General features: G+C 31.8%; 1 protein-coding gene across 2 annotated transcripts in view; it reads left to right on the forward strand.

Annotated features, from left to right (window-relative positions):
* The window catches only part of LOC145266452 (uncharacterized), a 582,076-nt gene that overhangs the window by 195,023 nt on the left and 372,240 nt on the right, over positions 1-14,813 (forward strand). The window lies entirely within an intron of this gene.

The following is a 14,813-nucleotide window of genomic DNA, read 5'->3' on the forward strand; positions in this document are numbered from 1 at the left end:
AGCTCATTAGATTTTAAAAGTCTCCTATGAAATTGAATATTTCCCAAATTATACCTGCATATTATCCGAACTCAAAAACACGCGTTTTTTTTTCTCTCTAAAGGATGCATTACTTCTAGCTAGTCTAAACTTAATACGTAACCCTAAAGGTATTACTTCTTAACCAGTTTTTTAAACGAGTTAAAATTTAACGAGACTTTCTAATTTGATAAAAGTTCCATTATAGCATATTTATTATGGGGTGGAGCTGGAATGGTCAAACATTCTGGCATGAGGTAGATAATTCAATGTTGAATTTAAAAGAAATAAATAGAAATACAGAACTCACCAAGATACCCCCACCACCGCAACCCAACATACCCTTTAAATATCGGCATAAAAACAGACTGACTAGCATCCCTTTTTACGCTATGAACTCAAGAAGGTAAGTCACTTTTCTATCCGTAACTTTTGAAGTCTACTAACATCTGTGTATTGCAAACTTTTGTTTTATTTTTCCTTATTCCAGCTTTGACTTTAATCCTGAATATTTGTCTCGTTTTCTTTTTATCTTTTTTGTTTTTCCTGAATCTTTTTTGTCGAAATTCTAAGGCCACTAAAACCTATTAAAGTATAGAAGTAAAATAGCAAACAATTGTATATGCAGAATAAAGTTTACTTTAGAATGTATTCATAAGAAAAAATAAAATAATAACATAAAATGCTAAACTAAACCAACACATAAAACAAGAAATAGAAAAACTACTCGAAGCACACAAGTAGTAAAATGAATTCCCTTTTTACTTCAACACATTCACAAAAAGGTATGTCACCCCTACATAAAACAGAACAAAAATAGGAAGTAAAAGTAAGCTGAACCTTTGTTTGAGAAAAGCATTGAGATTAGATAATGAAAACATTCATTTGTGGGAACAATGAAGCCGATTGGTTAGCTATTATGACTAAACATCATTTCTATACTAAACATTATACATATTATTTGGATTAATGGATTACTATTCTCATCTTGACTGTTATTTTCAAAACGTTCTGGCCAATATAACCTCCGACCTTCTTCAGGTGTATCTTGTGAAACTCAGGAATCTTTCTGTTGAACTCAAGAATCTGCTCGGAATCTCGAATGGAACCCTTTACAACTATGAACTAGTAGAAGTCCTAAGTAATTCACAATGAATATCACTCATACTGAAGATAGACGCAACGTTCAGTATTAGAACAGAATTTTACCAAATACATTATCTGTTATGGGGAAGTCCAAGTATGAATTTTGGGAGTTTTATAAACCTATTTTAGCTTTTAGGTGTACAATCTTACTAGTTATTACTATACATCACAACTTGTTATTACAGATTACTATAAATATATATTTGTTCGGTCAAGTTTCAAACCCGGCTTGAGGTAGTTGATTGTTTGGTAGTACTGATGATCTGTGATACATCCAAACAGTACTGTATGTAAATGACTATAAATGCTCACTATCTTAGGTTGAGCATATTAGCAAGTGATAAACAAACTGCCATTAACATTTTAAGCGATGCTCTTTGTGGAAACAAATGAAGCTTATGTGTTTAGACAATGTTTAAACATTATTAATTCACATTCCCGTCATAGCAACAATCGAATAGTGTGTGTATCTGTGTGTGTATCTGTGTGTGTGTATCTGTGTGTGTATCTGTCTGTACATTTCCCTACTAAATTACTCTGTCAATCTGTCAATTTTCAGTCTACAGACTCGAAATTTGACATAAGAAGTATTGAGTTTTGGGAAATTTTTTAAATCAGTTTTCCGTCAGAAATTTGGCTGTTAAGGAGCCAAAGTGTAACGACTTGACCTTTGAAGACTCTACCAAACTCCTCTGCCAATTTTAGATCTAAGCACTTGAAATTTTAGATGTAGGTTACGTGGACATGGATCAAACTTTGTAATCTGATTTAAGCCCCCATCTCCCAAAAATAAATGTCGAATCAAAATTGGGGTCAAAGTTTTAAAAAATTTGACTTCTTAGCAAATTTTTGGTGTAAGCATTTTAAATTTTACATAAAGTGTATTCAGACATAGGGAAAGATTTTTAATCGGTTTTCAGCCGAAAATTAATTACCAAAGGGTAAAATTTTCCAAAGATTTGACCTTTGCAGTCCTTAGCAAAATATTAAGCCAATGTTGGGTTAAAACATTTGAAAGTTTACATAAACGATATTCAGACATGCAGCAAGCTTTTTAATCAGTTTTTGGGCGAAAATTTGGCTGGCAAGAGGTCAAAGTTTATAAAGTTGACCTTTGAACACACAAACTCATTCGCCAATTTTGGGTCTAAACACTTGAAATTTTAGATGTAGGTTATCTGGACATGAGTCAAACTTTTAAAAATATATATGTATAAAAGTGAAAATGTCTGTCTGTGTATCTGTGTGTCTGCGTGTCTATGTGTGTACATTTCCCTACGCAATAACTCTGTCAATTTTCAGTCTACAAACTCGAGATTGACATAAGGGGTATTGAGATTTGAAAAAATCTAATTAATCGGATTTTGGCCAGAAATTTGGCTATTAAGGGCTAAAAGTTCAACGATTTGATCTTTTAGAACTCTACCAAACTCCTCCGCCAATTTTGGGTCTAAACACTTGAAATTTTAGATATGGTACTCTTGGACATGGACTTAATAATTCGATTTGAGCTCAAAACAATAAATGCTAAGAGGTCATAATTTGGGCTAAAGTTGCAAAAAAATTGACTTCTGTGGTATCTACCAAATTACTCAGCCAATTTTTGGTCTAAGTATTTAAAATTTTTCATAAAGTGTATTCCGACATGGGGCAAGCTTTTTAATCATTTTTTTTTCTGAAATTTTGGATTTTACCTTTGCAGTCTCTAGCAAACTATTAAACTAATTTTGGGTCTAAACATTTGAAGTTTTACATAAACGGTATTCAGACATGTAGCAAACTTTTTAATCAGTTTTTTTGGCGAAAATTTGGCTATTAAATATAAAAAGGCAAATGTTCACACTTTTTTAATATATACATATGCACATAAAGTTATGAACAGTACATAGGGCCCGAGCAAAGCCGAGCAGAACTGCTAGTATATCTATAAAAGTTAAATGTCTGTCTGTCTGTCTGTTTCTCTACCAAATAACTCTGTCAATTTTCAGTCTACAAACTCGAGATTTGACATAAGGGGTATATTGATTTGAGAAAATCTTATTAATCGATTTTCAGACAGAAATTTGAGTGTTGAGGGGTCAAAGTTCAACGATTTCACCTTTGAGAACTTCACCGAACTCCTCCACCAATTTTGGGTCTAAGCATTTGAAATTTTAGATATAGGTTACTTAGACATGGATCAAACTTTGATTGGAGCCCCTCAAAATAAATGTTAAGGGGTCAAAACTTGAGGTCAAATTTTAAAAAACATTGACCTCTACGGTCTCTACGAATTACTCAGCCAATTTTTGGTGTAAACATTTGAAAGGGTATTCAGACATAGGGCAATCTTTTTAATGTTTTTTTTTTGCTGAAAATTTGGCTTCCAAGGGGTCAAAGTTCAAAAGATTTTACCTTTGCGGTCTCTAGCAAACTATTCAGCCAATTGTGGGTCTAAACATTTGAAATTTTACATAAACGGCATTCACACATGCAGTAAGCTTTTTAATCAGTTTTTGGGCGAAAATTTGGCTGGCAAGAGGTCAAAGTTTACAGAGTTTTTCTTTGCAAACTCTAACAAACTCATTCGCCAATTTTGGGTCTAAACACTTGAAATTTTAGATGTAGGTTACTTAGACCTGGGTCAAACATTTTAATGTAATTTGAGCCCAAAACAATAAATTTTAAAAGGTCAAAATTGGGTCAAAGTTTTTTTAAAATTTGACGTGAGCGGTCCCTACCAACTTTTTTATGGTAGTTAAGGAAACCTATTATATAGAAAGGCGTTACTGTACATATTCACATTTTTTAATATATACATATTCACATAAAATATGAACAGTACATAGGACCCGAGCAAAGCCGAGAGGAACTTCTAGAATATCTACAAAAGTGAAATTGTCTGTGTGTCTGTCTGTATGTGTACATTTCCCCTTTAAATTACTCAGTCAATTTTCAACATGCAGACTCGAGATTCAACTTAAGGGGTATCCCATACGAAAACCGCAAAAAATAATAGGGAATTAATTAAAATGAATATTTAAAAGAATATGCAAATTAGCTAGATCTTTTGCAGATAAATGCAATTCAACGACTCATATATGTAACAAAGTTGTATTTTCTTTTTTAAATAAGTAGAAAAAGGGTTTTTAATATGAATAGCAACAAAACTCCTAAATTTATAGGAGTATAGATTTATAATTAGCAGTTTCTTATGAGATAAAATAAAAATGATAAACAGAAGAACGGTCGAGATTAAGACGACTGAAAGAAACAGCACATATTTTAAGTAAAAATCACCTAGTATAACATTTTATACAATACTAGACTACCCGTGACCCGTTGGGTCAGTATATGTTCCAGCTATCTATGGAATAGTTGAGTGTACAGAATTAATATATAAACGTGCAATAATTGAATGCATGCGGTGCAAAAAAAATGTGGCGACCAGTGAAAACAATACGCAATTTCACGTGCATGAAAACATTGAATGCATGCACGCATGAAAACAAACATGTCACTCAGTAAAAACAATATGGAATACATTGGATAATCAAAAATCTTAGCATCAGTGCTCTTAGAATAAATGAAAAAATCCTTTTTATAAGAGGGATGTAATTCGTTGAAAAAATTAAAAAACAAAAAGAAAAAATACAAAGAGGAAGTGTGCATTTTATAGCTCCATTCAAGTTATTTGTGTGTGTGTGTGTGTGTGTGTATGTGCGCGCGCGTGTTAATAGCCTTAAAAATATCAGGACATGAGAATTAACTGATTAAATAATATTTAACGGTGAGACCTTTTCGAAACAAATCTTTAAAAAAAAGTCTCCCCCCACTCACACACACGTTTTGAAACGTTTCTACATATTTTTAAAATGTTTGGAACTCATGAGTCAACCCCCACTCATTCCGTCTTCTTCCCCACTTCCCGCCATCAAACTTAAAAAAAAGAAAATGCTAACGATTACATGTCTCGCTACTTCGCTAAGATGTGGAATCTCATTTGTGGGATATTACTCTCACACTTTTTAACTCCAAGACAATGGCAAAGGCCTACCTTAAAATTCAATACAAATTTTATTAGTTCCTTGTTGCTAAAAAGGAATGTAATAAGGTAATAAATTGAATATATATATATATATATATATATATATATATATATATATATATATATATATATATATATAGTCTTTGAAGTATTTAACCTTTAAAAACATTTTTATCATTCGTTAGAAAACCATCTAGTCAGTAAGTCATTTAATCACCTGCAATCACTGCATCAACTCGCTCTCGAATTTACTATAATACCAATATCTTATTTTTCAAGGGATTATCAGTTGTTTACCATGAAATACTGTTATATATATATATTTATTTATTTATTTATGAAATAAAATGGAGGTGGAAGGACCTGAATACTCAACGTTTCGCCCGATTTATGCGGACTTCTTCAAGAGGGATGGTCATTGACGAGAGAGTCGGAGGATTGGGGCTATATATAATGATGGGGGAGAGCAGCGTGTTTTCCTTATGTAAATTAGATGTCATATATGAAAAAAAAATTCGTAATTTCACATAATTTTATTATTTTTATTTTACTTATTTACTTTTTTTTATTTTATCATTATCTATTTTTAGACTCCATGTTTATCACCTATTCTTATTTTTAGACACCATCTTTTAAGTTACTACACTATTTTATCCCAATTCAATTATCTCTAGTTTAAAAAAAAAAAACCTTGTGTCATTTTATTTACTTAATCTATCACCGCTATATTTCCAGACGCAATTTTTTAATCACTACGATATTTTAACTTTTAGACGTAATCCACCACACTAGTTTACTCTAATTTATTTTCTCTCATAAAATGTATATACATGTATATATGACAACTAATTTACATAAGGAAAACACGCTGCTCTCCCCCATCATTATATATAGCCCCAATCCTCCGACTCTCTCGTCAATGACCATCCCTCTTGAAGAAGCCCGCATAAATCGGGCGAAACGTTAAGTATTCAGGTCCTTCCACCTCCATTTTATTTCATATCGTCGGATTTAATCCAGCTCAACAATCATATTTATTTATTTACATATATATATACTAGCAGAAGTGCCCGTCGTTGACTGGGTTCAAAAACAGCCTACAGAAAATGGACTATGATTGATGAAAGTATGATAGGTTATGAAAAGGAGGGGTTGTAAAGAGATAGGTTTTGATACTCAAAAAATTTACCCTAAGCAAAATATGATGAAAGTAAAGATAATTTTCGCGAAAATATACTTTTTATATCAACTTTGTTTCCATTTGTAGCCAAGAGTTACCAACAAAATGATGTTTCCTTACAAAGAAAATGTTATATATATATATATATATATATATATATATATATATATATATATATATATATATATATATATACAGGAAATAAATGTTACCATAGTTATTAAAAGTTACTTTTATGGTGGAAAAGTTCATTGGTTTGTATTTTTAAGTAGATTGTAAAAAAAAAATTTTTTTTTTAATTCACGAACCGGTTTAAAAAAATCAAAACGGCGGCGACTTTGAAATGGAAAGCCCCGCTTTCAATTTGAAGGAGGGGCACCTGAACATTCTGTGTTAACAATTTAAGAGAGTTCCGTCAACGTAAGGGATATTTATAACCCTATTTTAATGTTTTCCGTTATTTTGTGCTTGAGGAATATTCGATTATGGCATGTGTAGTTTATATAAAAATTCATTTAAGTAGTTATCGCCTCAAATTTCGTTTTAATTTCGGTTCGCTGAAATTATTTCAAGTAAAGAGCATTAAAAACTATTTCAAAATAAAAAGAAAACATGAACTGAACTTTTATTGACTATGGTAACATTTATTTCTTGTATATTTATTTTTTCGGGTAGTCGTTTCTTGGCTTTTCTGCTAAACACTCTTACTAAATAATATCGACGAAATATCGAAAAACAAAGAAACAAAAACAGTTTTGAAAAATAATGAAGCTTTAATTACTTTAGTAAAATAATCCGAAACAGCAAAACGGGATATTAAAAATGTAATTACTTTAGTTTTTAAAGCAAAGAATCGATATAAATATGAATAAGGAGAAAATGGGACCCTTTTCAAGCAGAACAGCTTCGTTTCAGTTTTACAGTATTGAACAGTGTAGTATTGCGCCGTTCAATACAGGGTTGTACTATTGTAATGTAAAGAACACGCAGAAAGGGTTGTAATCAACTGAATTCCTTCTAGTACAATGACAAAAAAGCTTAAACAGATATATAAATAAAAATAAAAAGGTTATGTAAATGTTTTTAAAAAGACACGTAATCGCGTGAGCAGGATTTTTACCTTCTTTTGACACGATAACAAGTAACGTCCTTATTTTTTATTATTTATCTATTTATCTATTTTCGAAAGAGGTCCACGTGCAAGTGGAGAAAGAAAAAACAGAGTTATGCAAAATTTGTGTCGAGAATTGTCTAAAGTTCCGATTTTTTTTTTTTTTGGCTTTCACTTTAATAAGACCGTGAATTTATGAGGTGAATTTATTCGACACAATATGATTCAACCCCCAAAAATGAATAAAAGCTAACGTGAATTAAGATTAAAGTTAAGGTGTTATTGTGGACCCTCACCTCTTTTAAAAAAACTTGGCATATTTACATTCTATGGAGGTCAGGCGCAAACGAGCACCCATGATTTTATTATACCATATTTTTTCAAACTGAAACATAATTATCAAAGTATAATTTCGTAAATAGATATGAAATGTCTTTGTTAAAGTTTGTGCCATATTTCCATGGAGCACAGGCGTGAACGCAGACCCCACAATTTTATTATACCATCCCTATTTAAGTTGAAACATACATATCAAAGTATTCTTATGTACATCTATATCAAAAATCCTTGTAAACGTGTAAAGGTTTTTTTTTTCATTTTTTATTTCCATACTTTGGGGGCCAGGCGCGAACGCTGACCCCACAATTTTTATGAACCACCGTTCTGCCAGATCAAACATACCCAAGCCTGGTCCTCGATACATCTTCTATCATTATATGTAATCAGTTTTTTAGAATAGTCAATCATATAGGAGCCTATTCGTGACAACACACACACACACACACACACACACACACACACAGACGTTCAGCTTTATATTATAGATATATTTAATATTTTTACGAAAAACACTACTTTTAAATCTTTGAAGAATAAATTAATAATTTTCTTTTAGTCAGCCCAATATTGGTAATATACTATTATAAAGGAAATGCTTTGAAGAATCGATAATAAAAAGAAAAAAAAATGATAAATAACTGCGGATTTTGCTAAAAATATGATAATTTCTTTCGGCAATTTTTTGCTACATGTTATTTTTTCATCAACGGAAGACTATATGCGCTACACCAGTTATTCTGTATTTACAAACAGTTTCTACCTCTCCCTTTTCCAAAATTACGAATTATGAATTTATTTTGTCTTGTAAAGCCTTCTGTAGTTTCTTAAAAATTAACGTTTAATTTAAGATTTTCAATTTCACCACGGGAAATCTATATAATATACAATTATTTGAAACTAGCTGGATGCCCTATCGTTGCTCGCTCGTACAATACTCTTAAACATGATATTTTAATTTATGTAGATTGCGTATGTATTATTATAGAACCAATCCTCTATATCATTATTAATATAGTAGCAGAACCCTTTAACCGGCGTTGCCCGGTGGAAGCATGCCCTCCCCTCGTAAAAAGTTGAAGTACAGCTGTTGTTGGTATTGCCTAACTCCCAACCCCTAACCTCCAACCCCTCATGTTAAGAACGACTTTCAGAATAGACACTCCCAACATCCTCATGGTAAGAATAGCTTTCAGAATGAATCCCCCCCCCAATCTACCCTTGTTAAGAACGGTTTTGGGTGTAGACAGTGTCGAAATATCTGCCCCAAATGTAATCTTGATAATCGTTGTCATAAGCATCACGCGCAAATACTATGAACCAACCTTGAATTTTTGGGTGTGCAGTGTCGGTCGGAAAAAAATGTAAATGTTGGGTACTTTTGTATTTTTTTGTTACCATGCTGAAATAATAATGTTATTATTTCAAAAGCCATTCTGAACATGTTAGAGGAGTGTTTTTTGTAAGTAATCTGTGTTTCCACCCTAAAATCAAATAATCACATGATATTCAATAATAACGCTATTAAATTTTCCCTGTATAAAGTTTGTGAAGCCTTTATAATATAGACAAATTGTTTTTGTCAAAATGTAGAAAAAAATATGTTTACATCAAGCGAGATATCCGTTTTGACCTTTAAGGTCCCCTTTTAGTTATAGGGTATGCGTCGGTCAAGAAAAATAAAACAGTAAAAAAAAAATAACCTTTTTAGTGACATGTAATATGGTTTTCGTTCTGCTAGATCTACAGCAGATGTGCTTACGGTTATATCTCATAGAATTAGCGAATCTCTCTTTCTAGGGCAATACTCTCGATATATCAAAGACCTTTGATAGGGTATCGCATAAAGGTCTACTGCACAAAATCTCCAGCTAGGGTATAGCTGGAAATGTCTTTTCAATTATTAAATTATTTCTCTAAACGACCAAGTTCTCTCTGATTCTCTCTCCTCTGATCTTGAGCATATAGTACAATGAGGAAAAAGTGGCTGGTTACTTTTAATGCATCTAAAACCAAGATTCTATCTTTACATCATCAACGCTGACGTTTACTCCTGATTTGAAATTGAACACATGCATCAAATCCGTTGCCCAGGTCGCTGGAAAAATGGTGGGATCCTTCTATCGATCCAGTAGATATCTACCTGCTGATGCAATTCTCTACCTATATAAGAGCCAGGTACATTTGTCTGTCTCTGCTTTATCATTATTTTCATGGCAAGTGATAGTCTGAGCTCCAATATTTGGTCTCCACTCGCCAAACATTCACTAGAAACACTCGTCTAACTGAAAACACTATCAATAGTTTCCTCCACTCTTTATCTGTGCCTAGACTTAAACGTGGATTCCATGAACATGAGTTTCTTTCTTAGAACTGCACACCTGTGAAACTCGCTTCCATTTGCCTGCTTGCCAGCTGACTACAATATGATCGTCTTCAAGTCCAACGTAAACAAGTTCTTGATGAGCCGTTCCCTTTAAGCGATCCAATTTACCAAATTTACACTATTAACGATTACTATGATATTGTCCCTTTGACTACTGTACACTCTTTTACCCTTATCCTCGAGTTGCCCTTGTTCCTTGATGAGTGGTGATTCCTTCGTAATATAAAAAAGAAAGAAAATGGAAAATCGATAAATACATTGCCCTAAAACTTCTAATAAATATTAGTCTTTTTAGAACGCAAATAGGTCAAAATGATTTTTTTAAAAATATTTTCTCCACTGTATTTTCTATAAAATAGTTGTGTGCTTATGCGCGTATATTACTTTCCCCCACCCCGGTTATTTATGTACAGAATAGTTATAAAAAAATAATAATAATAATGTTCAAGAAACAATTATATTATATGGAAAAATGCGCGCATGAAAAGTAATATTCTTAAGATTTTATTAAACCTGGAAAAGTAAAGGACAAGAAATTCAACCTGGAAAAGTAAAGAAAAAGATATTTTAGTAAAGTAAAAAATAAGAATTTTTTAGACTTAAAATATTGCAGCTAAAAATAAAATTTGAATATTGATAAATATTTTATTTATTATTTGCATATGTTGTTGTTTGGGGTTAACATTGAATATATATATATATATATATATATATATATATATATATATATATATATATATATATATATATATATATATATATATATATATATATATATATATATATATATATATATATATATATATATATATATATATATATATATATATATATATATATATATATATATATATATATATATATATATATATATATATATATATATATATATATATATATATATATATATATATATATATATATATATATATATATATATATATATATATATATATATATATATATATATTTTTTACGAAGAATAATTTACCCTGTGGACTAATTCGCAAAATGTTTTTTTTAATAATAATAATAATAAAAATATATCGTTCATCAAATTCCGTCTGTATTTGTTTACAATATCACGTCAGCTGATATTTGGGCCTGATGATGAATGCTCTGGAAAAGTCACTTCTGATTAATGTTTAATTTGTATTATTAATGTTATCAAATGTGTTTACAATTCCTCTACGACTATCGTCGTATTTTCAATTTTTATGATGTTAGAAACTAGATGTTGGTGTTATTAATATTATAAACTTTGTTACAGTAAAAAAAAAAAAAAAATGTCGCTGCAGTTGTAAAAATTTCATCCTTGTTTTATTAAAAAGTTTCATTCTTTGTATATTTTAAGCTTAAAGACTAATTTTTTAAAAACCTTGCCATAACATTTACTTGTTAATTAAAAAAACAGTTGCCGCAGCTTCTCTTTCAAATGTTTTCATCTAAATATCGTTGGTTCGCTGGTTTTAACGTCGAAATTATGATATGAAAACAGAAACGATTCCTTAATAGTCACGTAAAGACTACATTTTGTATTATTTATGTTATCAACATTTTACCTGAAAAAACTTCGTTGTAGCTTTCGTTTTTTCATGTTTTGATTTATAAACTATATCGTCATATCGAGCGTCCTAAATTATGAAATGAAAATATGAGCGACCCTCTTAGTAAACGAAATTTGTCCCCCTCTGCACAATGACAAATTGTAAAACAGTGCCATTGATTATAATTTATTCATTGAAAAAAAAAGCTAAAACAATCATTTATTAATAATTGAATAGAATACTGCAGGTAGGATGCAACTCCTTTCTGTTTTTCTTTTTTTGTTGGGGGGTGTATGCCTCCACACGGGACAGAGTTAGATGCTAGTCGTGTTTTATCGTGAGAAAAAGAACAAAAATACAAATTGTCTCAGTCGGTTTAGGGTTTCTCCTCCACTGATGTTGCTCGTCCGTATTTCTCCAAATTACTCGTTTGCAGAAATATTCCTATTTTTAATTATTTTTTCCTAGTAATACTTGGTTTCAATTGTTTCTATTTTCTTTTTTTCTTTTAAGATTGTAAAAAAAATATTAGGCTGATGTTTACACATTCATGCGTACAAGGAAAATATAATATTATCTTTGAAATTCTCGTGAGAATTGTCATCATTAAAATTACGTGAAATATTTTTTACAATTATATTTTTTTTAGTGAAAATATTAAGTAAACAATGCTTGATTCAATAATAAAATAGTTAACTTAAGAAATTAATTTTCTTCGAATTATACTAATTTCATTAACACAGACTTTAAGAGATTTTTTGTAATGTTATTGAAATATTAAAGAATATAATTGTTAACATCTATGATGCTTTATTTTCATAAACAAGCAAATATAAATGAATGCGTTATTTTTAGTACTTAGAATTATAATTTTAGTAAAGGCGTTTTTTGTTTACACAAAATAATACATTTTCATTAGGATTTGTTTTAAATTGTGGGTTCTGTGATCATTAATTAATAAATACTAAAATTTCATTAAAATTTGTTGATTTTCTGAATTTTGGAAAGAAAGTAGAGGAAAGGGTCAATATGTGTATACATTCTGGGGATCGGCTATTCATTTTGCATGTACTTCGCAATAAAATAAAGGGCTCTGTTTGAAATTCTCTGCAGATTCTCTAGTTCAACATATAGATTCCCAAATCGCGCAAGATACATCTGAAGAAAGTCGAAGGGTCAAACGGCCGAAACGTTGTAAAAATAACACCCAAGATGACTGCAGTAGTCCGAATAATCCAAATAATACGAATAAAAGAGAGTTTTAAATATATGTAACAAGGTACCAAACTACATGCAATTTTAAAACAGTAAAACCTGCACCCCATGCTGGTAAACAATCGATAGATAAGACTTGCTCATAAATAACTGCGAATATACTGCCGATATAAACAAACATGGCAAACCAGAAGAAGAAGCTACTCAGCAGCAAATGGTGTTCTGTCAGATTCAGTTCCTGATATTAAACTGCATCTGTAATATAACTTCTGGCAAGAGTTTCAGTTTCCCAAATTTATTAATTTTATTTATTTTACTTATGTTCTCCCAAACAAGGCATATCGCCATTTGAATGCAAGGAGCTGCTATTTGGGACAATGTTTAGGGGAGATGAACTAGATGTTGGTTTACGTGACATTAAAACTTCTGCATATCAGTACAGTCAGGTGGCAGGAAGGGAATCACAATGTCTGGCTGTTCGAGGGAAGGCAGTATCAATGTAGTAAGCTTTCTGGCATTTAGGGACCTAAACAATGAAGGGGTGTGATTTTGTTGCTAAGTGATTTTGTTGGAGATATGTACGTCGAAGGGACACAAGTGCAATGAGTTCATCAGAGCACACTCCGTTAAAATACTTGTAAAACAGACGCAGGGATGCAACATTGCAGTGATTGGACAGAGGTTTGAGCTTAGTTGACAAAGCAGAACCTATTGGATTGGAACCTCTTTTTTTGAACCCTATCCAAGAAAGAGAGGCTAGTGGTAGATGCAGCTGCCCAGATGTGGCAACAATACTCCATGCATTGGCGAATGGTGGCTTTGTAGAGGTACAGAATACTTTTAGGTGTGAGTAATCTTCTAGTACGAAGGAGAAAACCCACATTCTTGCAGCAGCCTTTGCAATGCCCTCAATGTATTTGTTCCAGTTCATATTGCCTGTGAAGGTTAAACCGAGGTGTTTGAAGGGAGAATTCTCTGGTAGAGTGTTATTTGTCATAGATGTTGATGGTTGGGAAGGCGTCTTGGAATTGTTAAAGGAGAGTCTTACTAACATTAAATGTCACTATCCATTTACCGCCATTTAAGGATTCTGCCATTTTCTTAGATTTGTATACATCCGTTCTTTCCTCTTGCATGTTATAGGGTGTTGTACCATCAACAAATCTACCCATCTCAGATACAATATTATCAGAGATGTCGTTAATTAATATCAGGAATAGTAGTGGTTCAAAAATCGACTCCTGATGCACTCCCACATAATTGTTATGCTGTTTCAGTGTACAAGGTGCCTTCAATAAGTTTTCATACTTTTTTCGTATGAGTATTTTTATTGATAAGACACACATTAAACTCTAGTCCCCTTCGAAGTAATCTCCTCTGACTGTAATGCACTTGTTGTACTGTTCCAACAACTTCTAGAAGGCCCCATGGAAGTACTCTGGCATGAACGTGTCAATGATCTTCGTTACAGCCTCTTTAATTTCCTCAATTGTCTCATAACGACAACATCTCTGGGTCATAGCAGTAGATCCAGCTTTTATCGCAGGTCACCAGAGCATCAAGAACTGCAGGATCTGAATTGAATAGCTTGACCATCTCTGTTTCATGACGTCTTTCTTTCTGATCTTCTCTGAGCACCCTTGAGACAAACTTTGTGCAAATTGTCTTCCGTTTTCCTGCTTTCCGGCTGACTACAATATGGTTGTGTTCAAGTCTAACGTAAATAAGTTCTTGATGAGCCGTTCCATATAAGTTATCAAATTTACCAAATTTTAATGTCTAATGATTACTATATTGTCCAATTTCTACTGTAAACTGTTTAATCTTTATCCTTGAGTGGCCTCTTG

Source organism: Euprymna scolopes, chromosome 41, assembly GCF_053919585.1.
Source record: "Euprymna scolopes isolate OS-2025 chromosome 41, ASM5391958v1, whole genome shotgun sequence".
Classification (NCBI taxonomy): Eukaryota; Metazoa; Mollusca; class Cephalopoda; order Sepiida; family Sepiolidae; genus Euprymna; species Euprymna scolopes.